The sequence below is a fragment of the Pteronotus mesoamericanus genome, unplaced genomic scaffold, assembly GCF_021234165.1.
Source record: "Pteronotus mesoamericanus isolate MK-2021 breed Mesoamerican mustached bat unplaced genomic scaffold, CSHL_Meso_final contig_182, whole genome shotgun sequence".
Taxonomy (NCBI): domain Eukaryota; kingdom Metazoa; phylum Chordata; class Mammalia; order Chiroptera; family Mormoopidae; genus Pteronotus; species Pteronotus mesoamericanus.
The window spans coordinates 29,244,759-29,251,727 of NW_026555078.1; the positions used below are offsets into that span (position 1 = coordinate 29,244,759).

The following is a 6,969-nucleotide window of genomic DNA, read 5'->3' on the forward strand; positions in this document are numbered from 1 at the left end:
GCAGCTGACTCGCCTGGGTAAATCCCTCCCACTGACCTTCCAAAAGCAACCAAGATTTAGCTATAAGAGGAGAGTGCACTCAACTCACATGAAGGTCACACCTTGGGTACATAGCTTGGGTGTTAGGGGAGGCTGTGCCACTGGTCCATATAAAACACCTACTTCATTGGGCCATGATACCAAGACAGGGAGTCATAGCAACTCTACCTAATACACAGAAACAAATAGAGGGCAGTTGCCAAAATGAAGAGACAAAGAAACATGGCCCAAATGAAGGAACAGATCAAAACTCCAGAAAATCAACTAAACAAAATAGAGATCATCAGATACAGAATTCAAAACACTGGTTATATGGATGCTCAAGGAACTTAGTGAGGATCTCAATAGCATAAAAAGATCCAACCAGAAACAAAGAATACACTAATTAAAACAAAGAACAATTACAGGGAAACAACAGTAGAGTGGATGAAGTGAAGAATCAAATCAGTGATTTGGAACATAAGGAAGCAGAAAACAACAGTGCAGAACAGCAAGAAGAAAAAAGAATCCAAAAAAAGAGAGGATAGTACATGCAGCCTCAGACACAACTTCAAGTGTTTCAACATTTGCATTATAGTGGTGCCAGAAGAAGAAGAGAAAGAGCAAGACATTGGAGATCTATTTGAAAAAATAATGAAAGAGAACTTCCCTAATTTGGTAAAGGAAATAGACATACAAGTCCAGGAAGCACAGAGCATCCCAAACAAGATGGATATAAAGAAGTCCACTCCAAGATACATCATAATTAAAATGTCAAAGTTTAAAGATAAAGAGAGAGTCATAAAGGCAGCAAGAGAAAAGCAGTTAGTTACCTACTGGGGAGTTACCATATGACTGTCAGCTGATTTCTCATAAGAAACTTTGCAGGCTGGAAGGGACTAGCAAGAAATATCAAAGTCATGAAAAGCAGGGACCTGTAGCCAAGATTGTTCTACCCAGCAAAGATATCATTTAGAATTGAAGGGCAAATAAAGAGATTCCTGGACAAGAAAAAACTAAAGGAGTTCATCACCACCAAACAATTATTATATGAAATCTTAAAGGGTCTTATTTTAAAAAAAGGAAAATATCAAAACTATGAACAATAAAATGGTAATAAGTGCATATCTATCAACAATTGAGTCTACAAAACAGACTAAGCAAACAAGAATAACAGAGGCAGACTCATGGATATGGAGAGTGCTTTGATAGTTGCCAGATGGAAGGAGGGTGTGGGGGAATTGGTGAAGAGGTGAGGGGGTTAAGAAGTACAAATAGGTAGTTACAGAATAGCCAGGAAGGTGTAAATTACAATATAGGACATGGAATAGACAAAGAACTTGTATACATGACACATGGACATGAACAATGGTGTGGGGACTGCATGAGGGAGTGGATGATGCTGGGTGGAGGGGGACAAAGGAGGAAAAATTGGGACAACTGTAATAGCATAATCAATAAAATATAATTAAAGAATAAAGAACACCTTTTTCTTTTTTTACAGATAACATGAGACCTAGGGGCTCTAGCTAGAAAGCCTGTCATCCCAATAAGGGGGGTTCCATTATGAAAATATAGCGTAGCAGAGTTTCCCAGATATGAATAAGATAATTTTTCACACAGAAAGGGTCACCAAGGGCCTGGAACAGTGAATAAATGAACATCCCCTGTACTGGATCATTAGTGGAAAATTTCAGGGGGAAAAAATAAATCTCCAAAACTGGGTCTAGAAGGATATGGAACAATGCCATCAAAGATGTGAGGAAACAATAATTTTCAACCTCACCCCCAAAATTCAAGTGTTGATCATCTGTGGCCTGTCCAGTGAGAACACAAATCTCTGAGTAGATCTCTTAGTGTTTATAATTGGAGAAGCAGCTACCTTGGGCCAATGAACAGTGGCAAATCCATAATTCCAAGCTTGGTGAGTTTGCAGGGCACTATTCCTTCCTACATAAAAATAGGTGGGGGGCACCAAGGGAAAGACACTTGACAGCAGCATTAGCAACCACTTTATAAGTATTTATTTTTAGGGCCAGTCCTTCGGAGACACTTCTTTCTTTTTAGATATTATGTCTACATTTAAGTAGTTTTTGTAGAACACATGGTGCTACTCTCAGTGTTGGCTTTGAGGACTAATGAGCTAGGGCCTCACCAGGCATGGGAGAATGAAACTCAAATGTACACATAATAGAATTAATTGGAAATTCTTTAATAAAATGAATAACAGAATTTAAAAAATTAAAATAGCAAGCACAAAATCTACATCTACCTGAACATGCTGCTTGCAAAGGAATTGGGCATTGTTTTGTATACCTTCTGGCGCCAGAAAGAAAAGGTGGCTAGGACAGGTACAGTTTCTGTCTGAAGGTTTCAATATGCCAGAGGCCCCATCTTCAGTGTGGGGCCCCACCCTTGCCGTGAAACCCTACCTAGACCAAATCATGAAGCAGGAAGTCTGCGAAGCTTTGGTAACTGACACACTCCAGGAATCCGGCTGAGGTGATGGTGGTAAGGTAGGGAGGGGTGGGGGAAGGCGTAAGTCCCAGCATGCATAATTGGGCTCTTTTTTAATCTCTTACTAACATAGCCTTGACCTCTTATGTCCTTTATACTTCCTATTTCTCTTCTGGTTTTAATTATTTTATTGCTCTTATCAGGCTTATTTATTCTTTTTTAAACGAATTAAAAATTTAATTCTAAACCCTTTTCATAACAACATTTCTCTTGAAGCACCGTATTACAGCAGTTACAACTTTGGAATAGAAAGCAACTGGTAAACTGTCCAAAATAAGGTTCCCAGCAAGATCTCCTATTGAGTGCTTGCTTCAGCAGCACATATGCTAACATTGGAATGATACAGAGAAGATTAGCATGGGCCCTGAGCAAGGATGACACACAGATTAGTGAAGCATTCCATATTTTAAACAACCCCAAATAGCTGCAGCAATTTTGAGAAAGAAGAACAAAGTAGGAGGGATCACAATGCCTGACGTCAAACTATATTACAAGGATACTGTAATCAAAACAGTTTGGTACTGGCATAAGAACAAACACATAGATCAATGGAACAGAATAGAGAGCCCAGAAATAAACCCATATCTCTATGGTCAATTAATATTCGACAAGGGGCAGAAGCTTAAAATAGAGTAAAAATAACCTCTTCAACAAATGGTATTGGGAGATCTGGACATGCAAAAAAATGAAACTCGACCACCAACTTAAACCATACACAAAAATAAACTCAAGATGGATAAAAGACTTAAATGTAAGTTGCAACACCATAAAAGTTCTAGAGGAGAACATAGGCAGGACACTCTCAGATATTCCATGCAGCAATATTTTCATCTATATGTCCTCTAGAGTAAGGGACATAAAGGAAAGAATAAACAAATGGGATTTTGTCAAAATAAAAAGCTTCTGCACGGCTAAAGCAGAAATCAACAAAATGAAAAGGGAACCAACCATATGGGAAAATATATTTCCAATGATACCTCAGACAAGGGTTTGATCTCCAAAAAATATAAAGAACTCACACGACGCCACTCCAGGAAGACAACAAATCCAATTTAAAAAAATGGGCAAAGGACCTGAACAGACACTTCTCCAAGGAGGACATACACAGGGCCCAGAAACATATGAAAGGATGCTCAGCATCACTATCCATCAGAGAAATACAAATTAAAACCACAATGAGATACCACTTCACATTGGTCAGAATGGCCATTATAAATAAATCAACAAAAAACAAGCGCTGGCAAGGTTGTGGAGAAAAGGGAACCCTAGTACACTGTTGGTGGGGATGCAGACTGGTGTAGCCACTGTGGAAAACAGTTTGGAATTTCCTGTCCAAAGGACGAATCTTGGCTCTTCTGCCTTTGTTGCTGTAACTGGAACTAGACAAGGCCTCCAGGACCGTGGGGTGGTCTAGGGCAAATCAGGCCTGGGCTCTAATGTTACAGCTCTTCATGTTCACTTGTTCAGGTTATTTCTCTCAGGACAAGAATCAGGACAAGACTTCAGCTGCAGGTAGCAGCAAAAGATAAAAGAGGGAGCAGTCAGGTGATATTTGGTCATATTCACCGAGAAGAGCTTTGGAAATACACAATTAAGAGCCCTGGACTTGAATGAAAATGAGAATAGCCTCACTTATTTTTATTTAATATATTTTACTGATTATACTGTTACAGTTGTCCCAATTTTTTCCCCTTTGCCTCCCTCCACTCGATACCCCCATTCCCTCCAGCAATCCCTCTGTTTAGTTCCTGTCCATGGGTCATGCATATAAATTCTTTAGCTACTCCATTTCCTACAATGTTCTTAACACTCTCCTGTCTATTTTGTACCCACCAATTTGTGCTTCTTAATCCCTGGACTTTCCCCCCATTCTCCCTCTTCCCACTCCCAATTGATAACCTGCCAAACTATCTCCATTTCTGTGATTCTGCTCCTGTTCTGCTTGTTCGCTTAGTGGTGTTATTTGGAGTCAATTATTGATAGTTGTGAATTTATTGCAATTCTAATGTTCATTGTTTTGATCTTTTTCTTATATAATTCCCTTTAGTTTTTCATATAATAATGGCTTGGTGATGATGAATTCCTTTAGCTTTACCTTGTCTGGGAAGCACTTTATCTGCCCTTCTATTCTAAATGACAGCTTTGCTGGATAGAGTAATCTAGGCTATAGGTCTGTGCTTTTCATCACTTTGAATACTTCTTGCCAGTCTTTCTAGCCTGCAAAGTTTTTCTTACTTATTTAACTGGGAGAAAAAAATTGCATCCATTTTTATGAAACACTTGATTGATAATTAGAAATAATGTATACAAGAAACGGAACCCGAAATGAAAATAGCTCTGTAATTTTGTACATGTGTATTTCTACCTTTATTGAAATACATGGTGGAAAAAGCATGGAAACTCAATTTTCAAAATAAGCTTCTAGGTATACAGATGCTTCTGTGGATCCAACATGGGGTGAGCCGGATATGGGGCAGGTGGGCAAGTAAAGTTGAAATAGGAATTATATTTTTAAATTATTTTTCTTACTGACAATTAAAGTTAAATAAATTTTGATGTTGAAATGCAACTCACATGAGAGGTGCATGGAGAAACATCTGGTTGTTTTTCTGTTCCTTCTTGGTGGGACCCTTTTGAAAGGGCTCTGTGAAAACCCTCTGCAGTTTGGATGGAGGAAACCTACTAAGCATATTGCTTTTCACCATCTGTCTTCTTTTCTTTTTTTCCAACTTCTATTTCAGATGTGTCCTTATTTAGCTTTAATTCCATTTCATAAAGTAATTTGGTTATCAAATTAAATACAAGAGCAATCCAGACCAGACCATGGAGATTCCAAACTAATAATAAAACTGAATAAGTGATGCTCTGAGTCTCTTTCATAGGATTTGAAACTACAGACAGAAAGCAAATAACATGCAAATAATCAGATGGTGACTTTTTCCCATAACGCTTTTTTTCTATTCTTTAATACCTAGAAAAATACCCCCTTCCATCCTAAAAACAAATTAGAAATTAAAGCATATCTAAAATTATCACTGCTTTCAAGGAAAGAATATAACCTAAATTGTAATTATTAAAATTCTTTTTTTGAGAGCACATCTGGATGTTGAAAAATTCTCCTCTCCTTTCAAAATTATCTTTTTAAATACTGCAATAAATATAATATTTTGCTATAAGGTAATTTATGTGTCATTGCTACTGCTAGAAACCATTGAAGTGAGGGAAGAAAAAGATAAATATATAACAAAATTATTTAAATTGGAATTCAGATCTTGTTAACAGAAATACAGTACATTTCCTTGGGCCACATTTATATTTCTGAGTTTAAAATTTTATAAATTCATTGTTTTTATATAAATTAATAATACTTTGAAAAAATAAAAGAAAATCGCTTATATGTAATTCGACCATCAAAACACTGTAAATACTGCAACTATTATAGCCCCTTCAGGTCTTGTCATTTATTTTTCATGATTAGCAATTTATATGCATGAGGAGAGGTGGCTAAAGAGCATAAACTTTGAAGTCAAAGAGATGTGACCAGAGACAAATAACACAAACACATCGTGATTTACCACAAGAATACAATTTAACTGTGCTTTTAGAGCATAAAATAACAAGAAATATTTTAAATTATTCCACATTAAATTATTCAATGTTCATTTATAATTTATACCTTAACCAGTAACAACTTATGGAGCATAATTATCAGAGAATAAGTATAATTGGAAGGCTACACTCACTTTTGGTTTCAAATGATATTTGATTAACTACATATGTGTGCGTGTGTATGCACACCCCCCCCCCAATAAGAGCAAAATATACTAAGACTGGGAGTCCAAGCTACTGCCTTCATCTGAATATATTTTACTAAGTAAAAAGCAAATGTAAGGAACTTCTGATGTAGTGTGTAGAAAAGACAAAAGATATTGGCATACTAACACTAATAAAAAGAAAACTGGATAAGCTACAATATCACAGTTTCATTTTTTAAAAAAGTGAGGGCTGGGGACATGTAAAAGGACTCCAAATGAACTAAATTTTTGAAAATGTCAAGGCCTTCTTATGAGAGAAGATATTTATGGCTGCTTTCTTTCCTACAGAATGATACCCACTATGGGTATCCCAAGTGCAAGAAAGGCTGTCCGCTGAAGCCTGGAGGCAGGGCAGAGAACTCAGGGAATCTGCCTGAAGCACATCAGGCTTTCACTGAATGAAGACAGCAGTTGACAAAAGCAAGAAGCTGGTGTCCAGAGAGCAAAAAGAATACCCCAGGAACCCAAATAGCTGTGGCGAGGCTGTAAACTAGAGAAAATTCTCCATTATTGACTAGAGCATCACTGGGTCTGAGCTCCCATGCCTTCCTGAAGGGTATGTCTTGAATCAGCCTCAAAATATTCCAAGTCAGTGATGAAGTGAATCTAAGTAAAGTTA

General features: G+C 37.3%; 1 non-coding gene across 1 annotated transcript; it reads left to right on the plus strand.

Moving 5' to 3' along the window:
* Nucleotides 1–2,837: 2,837 nt before the first annotated feature.
* LOC129066110 (U6 spliceosomal RNA) lies at nucleotides 2,838–2,944 on the plus strand. Its single transcript, XR_008528647.1, has one exon. It is a non-coding gene; the product is annotated as a U6 spliceosomal RNA (small nuclear RNA).
* The last annotated feature ends 4,025 nt before the right edge of the window (nucleotides 2,945–6,969 follow it).